Raw genomic sequence first — 17885 nt, 5'->3', positions numbered from 1 at the left:
AGTAAATAAAAAGGTTTCAGGGTCTGTTCAAAAGTAAACTGCTAGGTTTGAATCCCATTTTAAGTTTGCTTTTTCTATTCCTACATCCTTAAACTTCAAAATAAAAGGCTTGGGACTCTCCTCTACTATGGACCTAATCCAAAGACCATTGAAGTCAGCAGGAGTCTTTCCACTGACTTCAATGGGTTTTGGATCAGGCCCCATATGGGCACAGCTATCCACACGGGTATGAAAGGATACATGTCAAGGGCTTATCTACACAGTGCGGTAGCGTGCACCAGCTTGGGTGTAAATTCAGTGCACGCAGTACTACACCAACACGCAGTAGGGATCTTTAAGTGCATGACAGCAGGGTCCACATGGACAGTTAGTGTACAACACACTGGTGCACACTAGAATTTACATCTCAGCTAGTGAGCCCTAACACACAGTGTAGACACGTGCCCCATGGTCAAAGCACAGGCCTGGGTGTTAGATCTGTGCTCGCTTGCTTGTTCTTCCAAAATGGACTTGCTGGGTAGCCCTCTGCAAATCATGTAACCTTGCTATCTCAATTTCCCCATCTGTAAAATAGGGACAGTAACACCTCATTACCTCACAGAGGAGATGTGAGGCTTAATTCGTTTGTTTGTAAAGTGCTTTGAGATCTTCAGATGAAAAGTGCTGTAGGTACCAAGTCTTATTTGTTGAGTATTGAGTTTTATGCACGACGCTTGCACTGGAGAATGATACCGGGGGGCTGATCCTCAACTGCTATACATGGCTATAGCTCCGTTGGCACTATGACAATTTGCACCGGCAAAAGAACCGCCTTCTACTGCTTTGATAGGGTTCTCCAATAGCACGGCGCATAATTTGATGTATACAGTCATCTCAGAGTCACACATATCCCACTTATACTTGATAGCTTGTGTGTTTAATTAAAATCTCTCCTTTCACCCCCAAATAAGTTCAGTCAGTGTTAAGGATGTGAAGTAAATCCACAAAAACAAACATGTCCTTCCCTCTGCCCACAATGTGCCTTGGCATGGTCTCACAGCATAGATATACACTATAATGCTCAAATAAATTGGTTAGTCTCTAAGGTGCCACAAGTACTCCTTTTCTTTTTGCGAATACAGACTAACACGGCTGTTACGCTGAAAACTATAAGATATTTGAGTGTTTGGAAGTCATTTCAACACGGAGGTTTGACGGAATGTAAATCTGGTCAATCTGATGTTCAAGTGACTATGTAGTAGGCTAACTTCAAATTGTCTTGCTCCATGGGCTTAGTCAGATACTTAATGATATTTGAACATAACTGTTTGCGATTTAGTTTCCTTCTTAGGGTGTTTTTTAAGAAGGGAGTGAGACGGAATGAGCACACTGCTAACTCTGCTCTGTGCGGTGAATGCATACAACCTATAGAGTATGATGGAACTAGAATACTGAACACATAGGAATCATAAGAGCTAATACCTAAATATGATTCTAAGCACTTTACAAACATTAACTAACTAAATCTCTCAATAACCCTGTGAGGCAGGCAAAAATTATCCTAGATGGGGGAATATTGCTCAGGCATGCAGGAGTGAAATCAGGAAGGCCAAATCACACTTGGAGTTGCAGCTAGCAAGAGATGTTAAGAATAACAAGAAGGGTTTCTTCAGGTATGTTAGCAACAAGAAGAAAGTCAACGAAAGTGTGGGCCCCTTACTGAATGAGGGAGGCAACAGAGGACGTGGAAAAAGCTAATGTACTCAATGCTTTTTTTGCCTCTGTCTTCACAAACAAGGTCAGCTCCCAGATTACTGCACTGGACAGCACAGCATGGGGAGGAGGTGACCAGCCCTCTGTGGAGAAAGAAGTGGTTCGGGACTATTTAGAAAAGCTGGACGAGCACAAGTCCATGGGGCCAGATGCGCTGCATCCAAGAGTGCTAAAGGAGTTGGCGGATGTGATTGCAGAGCCATTGGCCATTATCTTTAAAAACTCATGTGGATCAGGGGAGGTCCCAGACGACTGGAAAAAGGCTAATGTAGTGCCCATCTTTAAAAAAGGGAAGAAGGAGGATCCGGGGAACTACAGGCCAGTCAGCCTCACCTCAGTCCCTGGAAAAATCATGGAGCAGGTCCTCAAGGAATCAATTCTGAAGCACTTAGAGGAGAGGAAAGTGATCAGGAACAGTCAGCATGGATTCACCAAAGGCAAGTCATGCCTGACTAATCTAATTGCCTTCTATGATGAGATAACTGGCTCTGTGGATGAAGGGAAAACAGTGGACGTGTTGTTCCTTGACTTTAGCAAAGTTTTGACACGGTCTCCCACAGTATTCTTGCCAGCAAGTTAAAAAAGTATGGGCTGGATGAATGGACTATAAGGTGGATAGAAAGCTGGCTAGATTATCGGGCTCAACAGGTAGTGATCAATGGCTCCATGTCTAGTTGGCAGCCAGTATCAAGCGGAGTGCCCCAAGGGTCGGTCCTGGGGCTGGTTTTGTTCAATATCTTCATTAATGATCTGGAGGATGGCGTGGATTGCACCCTCAGCAAGTTTGCACATGACACTAAACTGGGAGGAGAGGTAAATACGCTGGTAGCTAGGGATAGGATACAGAGGGACCTAGACAAATTAGAAGATTGGGCCAAAAGAAATTTGATGAGGTTCAACCAGGACAAGTGTAGAGTCCTGCACTTAGGTCGGAAGAATCCCATGCACCGCTACAGACTAGGGACCGAATGGCTAGGCAGCAGTTCTGCAGAAAAGGACCTAGGGGTTACAGTGGACGAGAAGCTGGATATGAGTCAACAGGGTGCCCTTGTTGCCAAGAAGGCCAATGGAATTTTGGGCTGTATAAGTAGGAGCATTGCCAGCAGATCGAGGGACGTGATCGTTTCCCTCTATTTGACATTGGTGAGGCCTCATCTGGAGTACTGCGTCCAGTTTTGGGCCCCACACTACAAGAAGGATGTGAAAAAATTGGAAAGCGTCCAGCGGAGGGCAACAAAAATGATTAGGGGACTGGAACACATGACTTATGAGGAGAGGCTGAGGGAACTGGGATTGTTTAGTCTGCGGAAGAGAAGAATGAGGGGGGATTTGATAGCTGCTTTCAACTACCTGAAAGGGGGTTCCAAAGAGGATGGCTCTTGACTGTTCTCTGTGGTAGCAGATGACAGAACAAGGAGTAATGGTCTCAAGTTGCAGTGGGGGAGATTTAGGTTGGATATTAGGAAAAACTTTTTCATTAGGAGGGTGGTGAAACACTGGAATGCGTTACCTAGGGAGGTGGTGGAATCTCTTCCTTAGAAGTTTTTAAGGTCAGGCTTGACAAAGCCCTGGCTGGGATGATTTAATTGGGGATCGGTCCTGCTTTGAGCAGGGGGTTGGACTAGTTGACCTCCTGAGGTCCCTTCCAACCCTGATATTCTATGATTCTATGATTCTATGAAACAGAGGCAAAAAGGATAAGGGTTTGGGGGTCTTTCTGAAAAAATCAGGCCACTCTGATTCAATGGGGTATAAGTAACCAAATATAGGCACTGAGGTTTGAAAATGTTGGTCTTTATTCTTTTTAAAATAATTGGTACAACTTAAATAGCACTGTTTTAATAGTGACAACAACAGTGTGGTGGGAAATTTTCTAAACCAACAGTTCTCAAACTGATCTGCAGAGCTGCTTCTGTAACAAAAGCCACAGAGAAATTACGTGTCTGAGCTGAGTTTAGAGGTAAAATTTTCAGAGACATACCTAGAAACATAGGTTCCATTTTCAAAATGAATTCACTGTTGAAAATGGGACTCAGGCTCTTTTGAAAATATTATCCTAGAACACTGGAGGTCCTGGGAGGCCATGCTCCTCTCACATAATGCAACTTATGAAAACAGTCACTGAATACGTGAAGTAGCGACTGACTAAAAACTGTTACATAATGGTCATTTAATTTTTTTGGAGACACAAAACCAGAACTGACCAGTTCTAATATAACATATCCACATGGTGCTTTTCAATTACTGGAGGGAATTATCGTTACTGTGCTCCACCCCTATTCCCCGAGTCTAAACTAGCAAATATCTGTTTGCACTTTTGTAACAAAGATTATCAAACTGATTCACCACTGTATTACTGCAATCTTATAGCACTGGAGTTACACTGGCATAAAACTAGTGCAACTCAATGGTGAATCAGAGCCTTAGTCTCTCTGCACTGAGATTTCCACCTCAAAGAAACAAAAACCAACCCTATATTAATTTGTGTGCATGTCTCCAGCATTCAGCAGTGGGCCTCTGCTGAACAGAACAAAGCTCTCAAACATGCTAGGTTGATTATGAGATACATGCAGACAGGGCACTGAGTTAGGAACACGCTGGTTTTTATGTATGAATTAACTCAAGATTGAACCCATATAATTAGAGGCAGAAATCTAGTGCACCAACTCACTGGCCCCACCCCCTACCCCATCTTGCCCTTTCCAGTAACAAACAAGTGTTGCTGCACTGAATCTGTTCCTTAAAGCAGTCACTAATGCCCACAGATAGTGAGGGTTCATCTGGTTTTCATATAAATGTGATTTTTGTTATTAATTGCTGAACTTTTCTTAGAATGGCCAGTCATTCCACTGTTCTCAGTTCATCTTTCTGCTTAAGTTTCTTTCCAGGCTTAGGATCTGAACCACACCAAAACATTAAGTTTCTTCCCCTCAGAAGTTGCTGGACTCTCAATGGAAATAGATTAAGTGTGTTGGGTTTTGCTTTCCTTGTAAGCAAGCTGAGGGGACAACCCTATTTGTTAGCAGACAAACAACTGGATAAAAAGAGGTGGCTCACTCTACCTGGTTCATTGGAGCACTCACAAATGCTTCTTGGAGTTGCACACTAGGGTCAAATGTTTGTTAAGGGAGAGGAGTGGTTATTTAATAGCTGAATTTACAGTGGGGTCTGCAAAACAACAGCATCTCTGGCTCATCAGGTTTTTGCACTTGTTTTTAATTTGGTTGTCACAGAAACAGTGGCTGAAAGGGTTGCGGTAGCACAAACTTGACCCTAGACTGATGGAGTCGTCTGGGTGAGACCAAAGAAAGAAAACCTCTTTCAAGAAACAGGATCATACACCCAGACTCTCACACTGGCCCTGAAGAACAATGTAATGTGTTCAACTTGGCTGTTTGTTGCTTTTGTCTTTCATAGTAATAATAATAAACAGAAAATGAAAACACACTGTTCCCTTCTTCAAAGAGCTAAGAACCCCTCTCTTCCATGTTCCCTCCTGGCAAATAAAGGCCTAATCATGTTCTCAATTAGACTTATTGGAGTTTTGCTATTGATTTTAGCAAGAGCAAGATTGAATGGTTGTTTTTATTGTTGGTTCCTGGGCTATAGCAGAACTCTCTAGGACAGGGGTGGGCAAACTTTTTGGCCCAAGGGCCACATCTGGGCATAGAAATTGTATGGCGGGCCATGAATACTCACAAAATTGGGTTTGGGGTGCGGGAGGGAATGAGGGCTCTGGTTGGTGGTGTGGGATCTGCGGTAAGCCAGAAATGAGAAGTTCAGGGCGAGGGAGGGTGCTCTGGGCTGGGACCGAGGGGTTTGGATGGCAGGAGGGGGATCAGGGCTGGGGCAGGGGGTTGAGGCATGGCTCAGGGGTTCAGGCTCTGGGCGGCGCTTACCTCAAGCAGCTCCCAGAAGCAGCAGCATCTTCTCCCTCCAGCTCCTACATGGAGGGGCAGCCAGGTGGCTCTGCTACATGCTGCCCCATTGGCAGGTGCCGCCCTTGCAGCTCCCATTGGCCGCAGTTCCCGGCCAAAGGGAGCTGCGGGGGCGGCACTTGGGGCGGGGGCAGTGTGCGGAGCAGACCCCCTCCGGCTGTCCCTATGCGTAGGAGCCAGAGAGGGGACATGCCACTGCTTCCAGGAGCCGCGCAGAGCAGCCCCTGATCCTGCTGCCCGGCTGGAGTGGGACAAGCCCCAGACTCCACTCCCCAGCGGGAGCTCAAGGATCAGATTAAAATGACTGGTGGGCCGGATGTGGCTTGCAGGCTGTAGTTTGCCCACCCCTGCTCTAGGAGCAGCTAGAGACCCTGCAGTGGGGGCCAAATTCCATAATTATAATAATACATTTAGGACTCCATACATCACAGTAGAATCTGCAGTGATGGCAATGGGAGGTTTGCACAAAGAACAAGAGCAAAATAGGCCTCTATGTAGTAACTAAATGCCATCCTTATTTAGTATTTGTTCAGTGCCATAATTTTGTATTCATCATTACTTGGTGGGAAAATAATCTTTCGGATCCTTGATATTTTGACCCCCTTTTGCTTCTCTTCCTTTGCCATCTTTCACACTCTCCCTTTCCCACTCCCCACCACCTTTCCTGTCTCTGTGTTTATCCTTTTTTTCTTCACCTTTTTTTTTACTGAGCAACTTCCAATCCCGATCCTCTGCAGATTTAGCTCCCACCACCCCACCCCATCTGCTGAAAGGAAGAACAGTGAAATAGTTAATGGTGAGATCTGAGTGTCCTTGGTAGTGTAACATTCCCCACTTAGATTAATGGAAGGTGGGGGAGTTCATGCCTTGCCAAGCCATTGGGTCCAGGCTGTCTGTAGACTATGGAAGACAACACTGCATTGCACTTCACACTGGAAAGGTAAGCTCTGCAACCATGGGGCTAAAAATATAATACAAAAAAAAAGCTGAGACTCTGCCCAATCTGAATATAGCATAAAAATCACATAATGCATCGAGTGGACTGGATACAGGCTAGGAGTCCCAAATCTGACACCTTTGCACATAAGGGGTATTTTCAGTAGAGATCACTTGGTTCCTCTGACAGCTCACCAGAGCCAGCATTGGGAAGCGTTCAGGGCAGTGTAAGGTGAATATGATTAGGCAAGTTTAGGCAACCTTTGCATGTTGGTACAAGAAGATGTACAGAATCAGGTAGGAAGGGCAGTTATTCGGCCAAAGTAGTAGTGGATGATATTGTACATTTGAAGTGTACCATGTATGGTTTTAAATCTAGAAAGGTGCCTTATAAAATCCACCCTAGCATTAAAACACAAACTGCTAACATAAAAGTCATTTTTCTCCCTAGGAAATAACTTGCATTCCCAGAGCTGGGGGAAGGGGGAGATTAATATAAGATGTTGTGGCATGAAAGTAATATTAAGACTATGACCTCTAAGAATTCTCAGTCTCTCTGCAGAATGAAGGCCATGGGATTGTTCAGCAATGCTCTGTTGCCTTGACTTGGATCTTTGTTCTCAGCACTCACATCTCCTTCCCTGAGTCCAGGCCTGATGCTATTCTCTGCATTCAGGTTCCCCTACCTTTGCGTCCCCACCTCCAGCCTCCGTTTGTTCCTGGGCTTTCAGCCTCTTTCTGGCCACTGCCTGAACCTCACCTTTCTCTTTATTTCTGTCGGTCTGCTTCCCAAGTGCTGAACCTCTATGTTCTGCTTTCAATCTTCCTGTTCCCACAAATCATTTCCCATCCTTGGGCTCCAACAGCCAAATTCACTACTGATGTCAGTAGATTCAGTTCCACTAAAATTAACAGAATTGCACCCATTTATAGCAATACTGAGCTTGCCTCTGTTCTGTTGCCATGTTATTCTTTTGAACTTGTGCTGCCTTTCTTTGCCTTAGGCCTTTTCTCATTATGCTTACTTGTTCCTATAACAGGAGCACCTAGAGTCCTCAAGGTAGATCAGGCCTTCGTTGTACGAGGCACTGTACATACTCAGAGTGGGAGACACAAAGGAGCTTACACTCTGAACATAAAAGACAGATGGAGGGTGGGAGAAAGGAAGTATTAGTTTTATCATCCGTATTTTGCAGATGGGGAACTGAGTCACAGAGGTATAAAGTGACTTTCCTAGCTCAATCAGAAGGCCTGTGACAGAGTTGGGACTTGAACTAAGATAGTCTCAGGCCCAGAAATCGTCAGGCTACTCTTTCTCCTTTCTCTCCCCCACCCCCTCTCTTTTTTGTTCTTTTCATTCAGCTTGGCTTCTCTGCATTGATTTCCAGTGCTGATGCCCATGAGCAGTGCATTCCTTCCTCCATACCAGTGCTAATCACATGACCCTTGTCAATACACCAAAGAGCGTAGAATGTTTCACAGGACATTTAATACACTACTGCAATAATTTTTTAAAAAATTCTTATTTGTAAACTTTTGTGGGTGAGCGACACTCAGTGTCACAACGAGTTGGATTCACAGAGCATGAAACCTTAAAAGGCTCAGTTCTCTCTCTGAATTTTGAATCGATGACAGTCAAGTAAATAGGTTTATAGCATGTCCTCCCACGCCTGTTTTTCTACATATGAATGGGGTATGTTTTGGGTATGAATAGAGACTGTGCAATGTGTCTCTTTGTCATCCTCCCTAAAAGAGGTTTGATGCAAACACAAATGCCTACAAGTCAGAATTTCACACCCCAACTCAACTAAAGAAGAAAGTATTGTTAGAAAGCAGGATGTTTGCACAGATATTTGCATGGCCACTGTGCAAAAGGCCTCATGCATGTAATTTAGAGAGAGTTTAAGAACTGTAACAGCTCCATAGCCATAGTGACCAAAGACAGGACAGCTGTCAGAGAAGAACAACAGGGTAAGTTAGGTACTTTCAGGCTCTGTTTAATTATATTTAGGGTCTGACAGCAAATATTCAAAAGTGCCAGGACTATTTGCAGGCCAGCTCATCTCCAATCTAAATGGGAAAGTAACACATTTCAGAATCACTTCTGCTCCAACGAAGGGCCAGATTCTGCCACCCTTGTTCACGCTGAGTAGCCACTTCAATAGAACTCCTTACGGGCTAAAGTTCTACTCAGTGTGGTCAAGGATGGCAGAGACTAGTCTTTAATTTGGTCTGCATTCTACTAATTTAATGTGAAGAAAATGTATTACAATGAATCAGAGATGAGTCCAAGCCCAAAACCTGTAACTTCACGTTGTTCTCCCTAAACACTGGAGAAATCCAGCTTCAGATCAGCACTTTAGGATTGTCTGTCTGTCTCTCTGTAATGGGCCAATGCCAAATACTCCCAACGTTTGGGGAAGTTTAAATGCAAGACTAAACGTTGTGGCTTGGATCTATTTCTACAAGAAGGACATGATCCTGCTGTCATGGAAAAACTCCCATTGATTTGAATGGAGCAGGATCGAGCACTGAATGAGAATGAGTTAAAGTAATTAATACATGCAGAGCTTTCTCAGGACAGTCATAAGACACCATAGAAATTCCTAAATGGACAGATACCATTTCCCTGGTCTGAAACATTAAAAAGGTGTTCAACTCAAGAGAACGTGTAGGAAGAGTCCTATGCCAGGCCTTGAATAAACATAGCTGCATAGTGATCAAACTGCCTTGCCTCAGAGTGATTTAAAGTTCTCTGGACCAGTCTAGTGGCAGTAATCTCCACTACTATACAAAAAGACATAATTTCCATTCCTAATATACTGTACCTCGCTCCCCAGACCAGCAGCGCAGTAAAAACTGGACACTCAGTACATGGGAATAGAAGAAATCCTTTGTGTATTTCACCTGGGACTCTTTCAGCTGACTCTGTCAGGAAGCTTTCCACATCTTGTCCATCAAACAGATCATGTCCATAAAGTAGGGGACTTAGGAGGAGTGGGAGGGAAAGGAATAGGCTGTGTGAGATAGATTGAAAATCCTGGGGGTAAAATAAGGAATGAGAGGAAAAAACCAAAATCATCCTGGCTTCTGTGCACTTTGGGATTATTGTGTAGGAAGATTTCTCTTGTTCTGCAACCCCTGCGCTACCCACCTCCATTAAAGTCAGTGAAGCAGGGTTGAACGTGGCCTAAAATACTTAATAATTCAGCATTTCTCAAACTGAATCTTGCACCTCTCCCCGCCAATCATCTGGGGAAATGAATGGGAGATTCACAGGCCTGTTCCCATTCCTGTCTCCAGCTCCCCACTGTAAGTGGATTGGTTCATCTGGTATCCCCCAAATGCCAGATTGTAAGCTCCTTGGGGCACAGATCATATCTCCAGATTTTGGATCACACCGAGCACTCATCAATATTCTACAGAGGTTTAGGATCGGAATACTTGGGACATAGCAGATTAAGGATAGGCAGTATAATTCACCTCTGTACAGAGGACTAGCACCACTTAAGTCTCACTTAGGCCCTCAAAACAGGCCTTAAAATAGACGTGAATGGTGTCCGTGGCTTGTGCTGGCCCTCTGCACAGGGCTGAAATTCACTCAAAGTGCATTGGCAGAGCTGTGTGGAGAAGCCTGCACAGCACCTGCCTGCATTTTGAAAAGCTGAAGCTAGTATGTATGGCTCACATTCACCACAAACTTCGAGAAGAGTAAAAACTATTTTCAGCAGAAAGCATGTGTGATATCAGCAACTCTTTGTAATTACGGAGCAGATTTAAAAAATGGGTAAGGCTCGATGTAAGAGAGTTTCCATGTGTAGCACAGATGAGCATCACTGCAGGCTCTCCTGAAGCATGAAAAAAGGTGACCTTTGGAAATTGTACCTATTTCCCTGTCAGGCTTAGCATTTAATTTTGGGGGATAAGGATGTTATCACACAAAAGAAAGAGTAATAGAATTTCCAGTCTTTTATGGAGCTCCCTGATGTACCAGAATCATCATGGAGTAAGGAGAACCCAAACCCTATGATGATTTTAATCTTTACCACGTATCTTAGCAAGTTTGGTAGCCTGCCAACTGGAAAAATACAGAGAAGAGTTTAAAACTGAGGTCATTTCTTCAAATGATGCTAAAGGCATGTTGGCTGATTCATTCCCTTGCATTGGGTATATAACTGAAATTCCATTTCCCAGAAAGTCAAGCGTTCATTTAAAAATAGAGTCCTAGGGACTAAACCTCTGTTCTACTCCCAACTTCTTCACATCTCAAATGAAGAACTGAGTTAAGACGGCCAGCAAAATCCTTGAAGATCTGCTTTAAATTGCATCAGTTTCTTCCATCATCTTGTCCCTACCTTGTGTGAGTTTCCCTTATGAAATCAAGGGTCAAAGTCACTGAGTACGCACTAGCAAACTCTTTGTGCTTTCAGAAGAACACATTAGCTCCACACCCATGCAGGTGTCTGACTACATAGAGTTCACTGCAGGCTTTAATTACTAAGGCCTGATTTGGCAAAGATGCTTAAGCACATGTGTAACTTTAAGCACACAAGTAGTCCCATTGTTCCAGCTGTTTGGTATTGCCGGGTGACATGGACATCAATGAGACTAGGCTCATGCTTGAAGTTATGCAAGTGTTTAAGTCCTGTGCTGAATCAGGGCCCAATTGAAAAATTACATACAAGTGCAAATAAAACTAAATAAAATAGCAACATTGTTCTTCTAATGGGTAATTCACTTTCTGCTCCTAATTTATTATTTCTGTTGTTCACTTTCACCTACTAGACCATCATTTCTGCCAAATACTCTGAGTTACTGTAAATAAAACACAGCCACATTTTTATTCAGAAAGTCTCCCTATGAGAGCGGATCACTGCTAATAAGTTACAGACTGCTGAATGCCACAGTGTTGGCTGGTACGCTTTATTAAATAAAGGACATAGTTTAACACTTCAAAAAAGAGTTGTGTTATCATGGAACATTATAATAAAGCACGACCCAGTTCTTTCCCCATTATTTATTTTGTTACCATGGATATCTTCCACTTTCCCCGAGGACAGCACCCAAATCATTCCAGCGAGGCTTTTTTCTTTGTCAAACATATGAAAAGGTTTTATGTGGAATGCATTAAAACAGAGATTGCAGCTGTAAAGAGGAGCCTTCTGTGTTAACCTTTGAGACTGCTGGATCTGTACACTGTTGTTTTATTGGCAAGTCTAATATCTGGGTTGTCCGCTGAGCTATAAATTTGATGCTGATTGAATGTCTGCCAATGACTTCAGTGGGAGCAGGATCAGACCCCGTATTCCCTCCTTTGTGTGTAACATTAAACATTCAATCACAGTCAAATTTACAGCTCAGCAGACACCCCAGATATTAGACTTGTCCTCTCATTTGTACTTCTGCATAGTCTTTGTTCTAAGAAGGTATCAGAAAGCTGGCAATCATTTATATCAATTTTGCATTGAGAGAGAATTAAAGTACTCTGTTCCAACACTATTACTAGCCTTTACATTAGAGCTCATTGAAATTCCCTGAATTTTGTGTTTCATAAATTTTGTCATTGAAAATTCAATTTTTGACAGAACCCCTCCCACCCCCCCCAAAATGTTTCGTTGGAAAGTTTTTCCAATCAGCTTTAGAGCTGTTTCGAATGTATTGAAATTTAAACCAATTTGGATGGAATTTCAAATTTCGTGAATTTTTTTTTAAAGTAGAGCATTTAGAAAAATTCCCACTATGCTTTTTACTTTTTCTTTGAGGAGAGGAGCTCAAACTGAGTTACGATTGTTTACATACTTGCATATTCTAGACATGGTCTTTGCACCACACTTGCTTGATCTTGCATATTTGCCACTCTGGAGTCGTGAATTTACATCAGTTGAATTACCCTATATTTTCTAAAGACCTGTTTCTGCTTTGTTGCCTATAGTGAATCTAGTTGAATTGTATATAAATACCCTATTGTTATTCTTTAACTGTTTCTCATATATATAGACATAAAAATGAAAGATGCTACTTCATTATAGGTAGGCCAAGGAACGTTAGGGAATATGCCAAGTGTTTCTGGATGAGAGCTACATCCCAGAGGGCTGACGGGTAAGTGTGAATACTGCCATCTTTGTGCAAAAAAGGAATCTTTAAAACCATAAGGCCTTGATCTTGAATGGTGCTGAGTACCTACAACTCACATTGACTACAGGATCAGACCATGAGAGTTCTCTGCCTCTTTAAAATTAACAGAAGAATCTAGGCTTTCAAGAACAGAACACATAATGCCTCTTGTGAGTAATATAACATATCATTTCCTTACTGGTAGAAATAAATAGCCTCATACCACCACTCACCATAACAATATCATCAGTTGCAAATCTCAGTCTTAAGGGAAAACTACCCTAGGAAAATTGAACAGGTGCTTTTTAGCTTTGGAATGAATATGAGTCTGTCCCATCTATTGAAAACATCCAACTGTAATGAGGTTAGGTGCCTTTTCCTGAAATCCCTAACACAGAATTCAGAAATTAACTCTGTGTAATTTATTGGAGTATTGGAATGTAGGTGTATTTTAAACTCTTTAAGTAATGCTATGCAATGTGAAATACTGCTTTATTTCCATTTCCGTTTACTTTTTTTTTTTTTTTTTAGCACAACACACGGTAAGTTTGACAGACAGAAACAGAAGTGAAAGTCTGTTCTAATAGCTTCCCTGTAGATTCTTATTTTGAAACTTGCATGTGTATAGTCATAACTTCCTAGAGCACCGAAACTGAATAGATTTGTTTTATAAACACAGTGCTATCTCAGCCTTTGCTATGTGGCTTAAAAAGCCTCATTATTTGGACTTTACACATTAGTTTTTGTTTTGTTTTTTTTAATTCTCCATCCATCTAAATTAAGAACTTCAGCTGAACAATAGAAATGAAGGGGGTGGGAGAAAAAGTAATTCAGAGGCAGAGTGTAATTAACTGAGTGCTCCTGAGGCTGTGGTAGGTCTGAGCTTCCCAGAACTCAATAGGAAGTTAACCTGAATCAGTGCAACTAGGAAGTTCTTAAAATTTTTCTGCTATCCTTCTCAATTACATGACTGAAACGTCTAATGAGCTATCTATCTCATTAAACTAAAGAGATAATCCATTCTAGTGCGAGGCTGGCTGCCAAAGAGTTCATGTTGTTCGAGGAAATGAAGGGGTTCAGCACTCCATGCTATTAACATGCCAAAACAACAAAATCTTTTCTCATGGTCCCGAATGTTAAACAGACACAACTAACTTTCATTAAAAAGCCACATTTTCTGCACAGTGTTTTCCCCAGAGAGACGAACATTTCTTTTCCATAAGTTGGGATGAGTTTTGCACTTCATTAAATGCCTTGATCTTTTCATCACATTAGCCTTTAATCCAGCAACATAATATTAGTTTGCCTGGATTAATGATTACGACAAACGTGTGTGGGGAGCAGAGGGTGGGAGAAATTTAAGAGATCCTTCAAAAAATTATAGGGAGTGAAAACCCCAAATTCAATGTTAAGTTTTCTTAAAAGAAACAGTTCATTTATAATGGATATTTTAAAACTTTTATTTTAGTGGAGTTAGGGTGACCAGATGTCCCAATATTATCAGGACCATCCTGATATTAGGGGCTTTGTCTTATATAGGCAACCTATTACACCCCTGTCCCAATTTTTCACACTTGCTATCTGGTCACCCTAAGTGGGGTTAAAGTTTTAAAGGTCTTTAGTTCTCTCTTGATTAAGATTTTCACTCAGATTGTTAACTATCTAACTACTTACTTACATGGCTTCCCCCATTGTAGTATCTGAACACCTTGTAAACAAGGTCTATGGCTCCAGACAAAATCAGATTCCCTTTATGTTGGCATTGTACAAATACGTAATAAAAAATAGTCTCTGCCTCATGACAGCATACTGTTATTTGAGATGATATGCAACAAACAGCTGTGACAAAAAAAAGAAAGGGAAGGGGGGGGATGGAGGATGAGGGTTATGAAATTAAGAACACATAGGTAGTTAAACTACAGATTTGTGACTAGAAATGTAGGCAAAAAAGTTAAACGGGACCAGTTATCGTGGCCAAGATTAAACTTTACCCACAAAAATTGCTCAGTATCTTTCTACTTTGTCAGGTTTCAGAGTAGCAGCCGTGTTAATCTGTATCCGCAAAAAGAACAGGAGGACTTGTGGCACCTTAGAGACTAACAAATGTATTTGAGCATAAGCTTTTGTGAGCTACAGCTCACTTCATCGTGGCTCTCAAATGATTCAGGGTGGAATTTGGCTGACATCACATTTTTTTTTTTTTCAAAACAAAACGCTGGATGACATGTGGATCTGGAAATCCACTCCATTTCAGAGATAGCATCATACTAGCAAAGCCAAAATGTGATGCGGAAGCTGCTGTCATGATTTATAAACACAGGAATAAATACCACCAAATTTCAGAGACCCACAGTGCAGATCTGACACTACCATATGCCCCTAATAATCCGTGCAATGTGTTTTCAATCTGGATATTGCAGTGAAATAAAGATACGGTAAAAATCTCAGGCTCCAATTCTGCAAACACTTAACATATGCACTTAGCTTTAAACTGTGAGTCGTTCCATTGACTTCAGTGAAACTATTCAGACAAGTTAAGTTAAACACATGGATGAATTTGCAAGATTGAGGCTTTAAATACCTTGGCTGCTTGTAGTCTAGTATATATCCCTAAAATCCTTCAATTTCCTATCACAGCCTTGCCAACTATTCCCAATAAATAACTTAAGCATGTGAAGGGTTGTATTTTTTAATAACAGTTCTTAAATGAATAAAAATTAAGGGAAACAAATTTGTAATAAGATATGTATGATAATCAAACTCCTGAAGGTCTTGAAATATTGTACGGTATAGATTTTAAGGATACAAATCATCCTTAAAATGTGTTGCTTGAAATGCAGGAGGTGGGAGGGGAAGGGGAGCAGTAATTGTTATTTTTCAGTCCATGACACAGTTTGTAGTTGGGGAGTTTGGAAATAACATTTGGACATTTCCTGATTCCATGTGTTGTTCCCATGTGGTCGTATGTGTAAATATATTTAAAAAGAAGTTTTGGCAAAGCTATATTAAAGCTCAGTTACATTCAGTGAGTTGCACTGATAAAATAAAGCCAAATCAAAAAATGTTTACCCTGAATGCACACAAATGGAATTAGGGCCAGATCTACAGTAGAAACTTTTGCCAATATAATAATATCAATGAGGACTGTGATTATTTATGCCTTTTTTTATACTGGCAACAAGCCAGAGTGTAGATGCATCTTATACTGGCAAGAGTTCTTTTTGCCGGTATAATTTATACCAGCTCCCCAAACAAAGTAAGCTATACCAACAAAAAAACTTTTTTGCCAGTATAACTGCATCTATACTAGAGCTTTTTATCATAACAATCACACCCCTAAGTGATATTATATTGGCAAAAGTTTCTAGTTTAGACCTGGCCTTAGATTATATTTAAAACCCAGAAATGCAGGAACAATGGTGCTGGTTCCAAGCATTGCTAATTAATATTTATTATATAGGCCCTAACTCTTAGGCAAGGCACTTAAGCAGGTATCTAACTTTACTCATGTGAGTAGTAGCCCTATTGGCTTCAAGTACCTGGCTGAATCACAACTATACTGGGGTGTGTTGTAGACGTTTAAGACCAAATCCACAGCTCATTGATATTACTTGTAATCTCTGATTGACTAATGTGAGCTTTGGATCATACCCTTAGGGTGTGATCCTGAACCAGTGGGGTCAATGGGTGTTTAACCAGCAATATTAGGTGCTTAGTGACTGCTTCAGACAGCCAGACTAATTTATAATTCTGCAAGGTTCGGGTTTGTGCAGGTATGTCTGCTGGCAAACAGTGTGACTGATCTAGACAGAACCAATGTACAGCCTGTGAATTTATGATGCTGTTTGTTTTCTAAAAAGGAAAATGTCCCATTTAGGAAATATGACTCATTTTCTTTTTTCAACAGAAATTAAAGATACACTGGTATAGTGGTTAATGCTCCAAATTCATGGACAGTAATAAAAATAATGTTGTCCAGAAAGCAGCAGGAGGCATTCTGAAGAGAAAGAGACAGGCTAATAGAATGAATAGAAATGTTTGCATCTTTGCCAGATGGATGACCAGGCTGATTATTGTACTTGGCTTGCTGAGCTCTGCAGTGGAAGAGGACTTTCTAGGTAACTGTACACAATGTATTTGGGTATGAAAATGAGACTGCCTCAAAAGAAACAGAAACCCATGGGATTACGGAAGGATTTAGTGAATTAAATGGATGTATAATGTTGTCATGTTGATCTCCGACTGCTCTCATTCTCTTCCCACCCTTTCTGTCTGTTTCTCTCTCCCAGACATGCCAATGTATTCAAATAAATCAGCACTAATTAAATACACTTGGGCAGTCGTACATTAGCTCTCAAAAAACTCACCCCCCAAAAAAATCTTTGATCAAGTAATACTACATGTTACTGAAACTGACAAAAGAATTCTTAGTTAAGGATGAAACTCCACCTTCAGTGATCATACTATAAATGTTTAGGTGAAGTCCCATATGTATAGCCACCATTGCTTGGACTGACTGCTAAACCTGAACACAGTGATAGGTTAAAAATATAATCTCAGCCTTTAATCTGGATTTTCTGTTTGCTTTTGTTGGTTTAACTCAAAATCTTTTTGTTTACTTGAGTGTAATTTGTGGTGATTTGTAACAGATTTAAAATAAATTTTAAATTTTAATAAAAGAGAATAAAATCAGAACAATATTTGTATACAACTTGTATGTACTATATTGCTGTTAAATATGCAGTAAATCAATCCCAAACTTGGTAATTGTTTCTCCCATGGCTGTTTATCAGAGATGAAGAGGTACGGTACAGTATCTCCTTACAGTGACTTCTGATTAACATTCATGGGACTTTAATCAAGGAGAGAGCATTTCTTAAAGAATTCAACATTTTTAATGAGCTGCCGGAAGCAAACAGTTTCAGTACTATGTCTTATGTGGGATATTCTCTACAATAAATCTTTTGTTTGATTACCAAAGGAGAAGTAGCATAACACATAGAATACCTTTAATCTCACCTGCCATTTCTCATCATACTCCCACGGTTCTTCCTTCAGGTGCTCTAGAAGGTAGGAGGAGCACAACACAACAGACCCTTGTTGGGTTTTTGTTTTCAGGGTGGGTTTTTTTTAAAAAAACAACTC

At 41.2% G+C, this 17885-nt stretch overlaps 1 long non-coding RNA gene across 2 annotated transcripts in view; it reads left to right on the top strand.

Moving 5' to 3' along the window:
- Positions 1 to 17486, top strand: part of LOC119566797 — a 47242-nt gene extending 29756 nt beyond the window's left edge. For both annotated transcript variants that reach the window (XR_005226167.2, XR_005226166.2), the window contains 2 exons: positions 12656 to 12725; positions 16648 to 17486. This is a non-coding gene — a long non-coding RNA (uncharacterized LOC119566797). The remainder of the gene's footprint in view (positions 1 to 12655; positions 12726 to 16647) is intronic.
- The last annotated feature ends 399 nt before the right edge of the window (positions 17487 to 17885 follow it).

This window comes from Chelonia mydas, chromosome 1, assembly GCF_015237465.2.
Source record: "Chelonia mydas isolate rCheMyd1 chromosome 1, rCheMyd1.pri.v2, whole genome shotgun sequence".
NCBI classification, from domain to species: domain Eukaryota; kingdom Metazoa; phylum Chordata; order Testudines; family Cheloniidae; genus Chelonia; species Chelonia mydas.
Note: the sequence above shows the minus strand (reverse complement) of the source record. Positions and strands in the feature narration are given on the sequence as shown.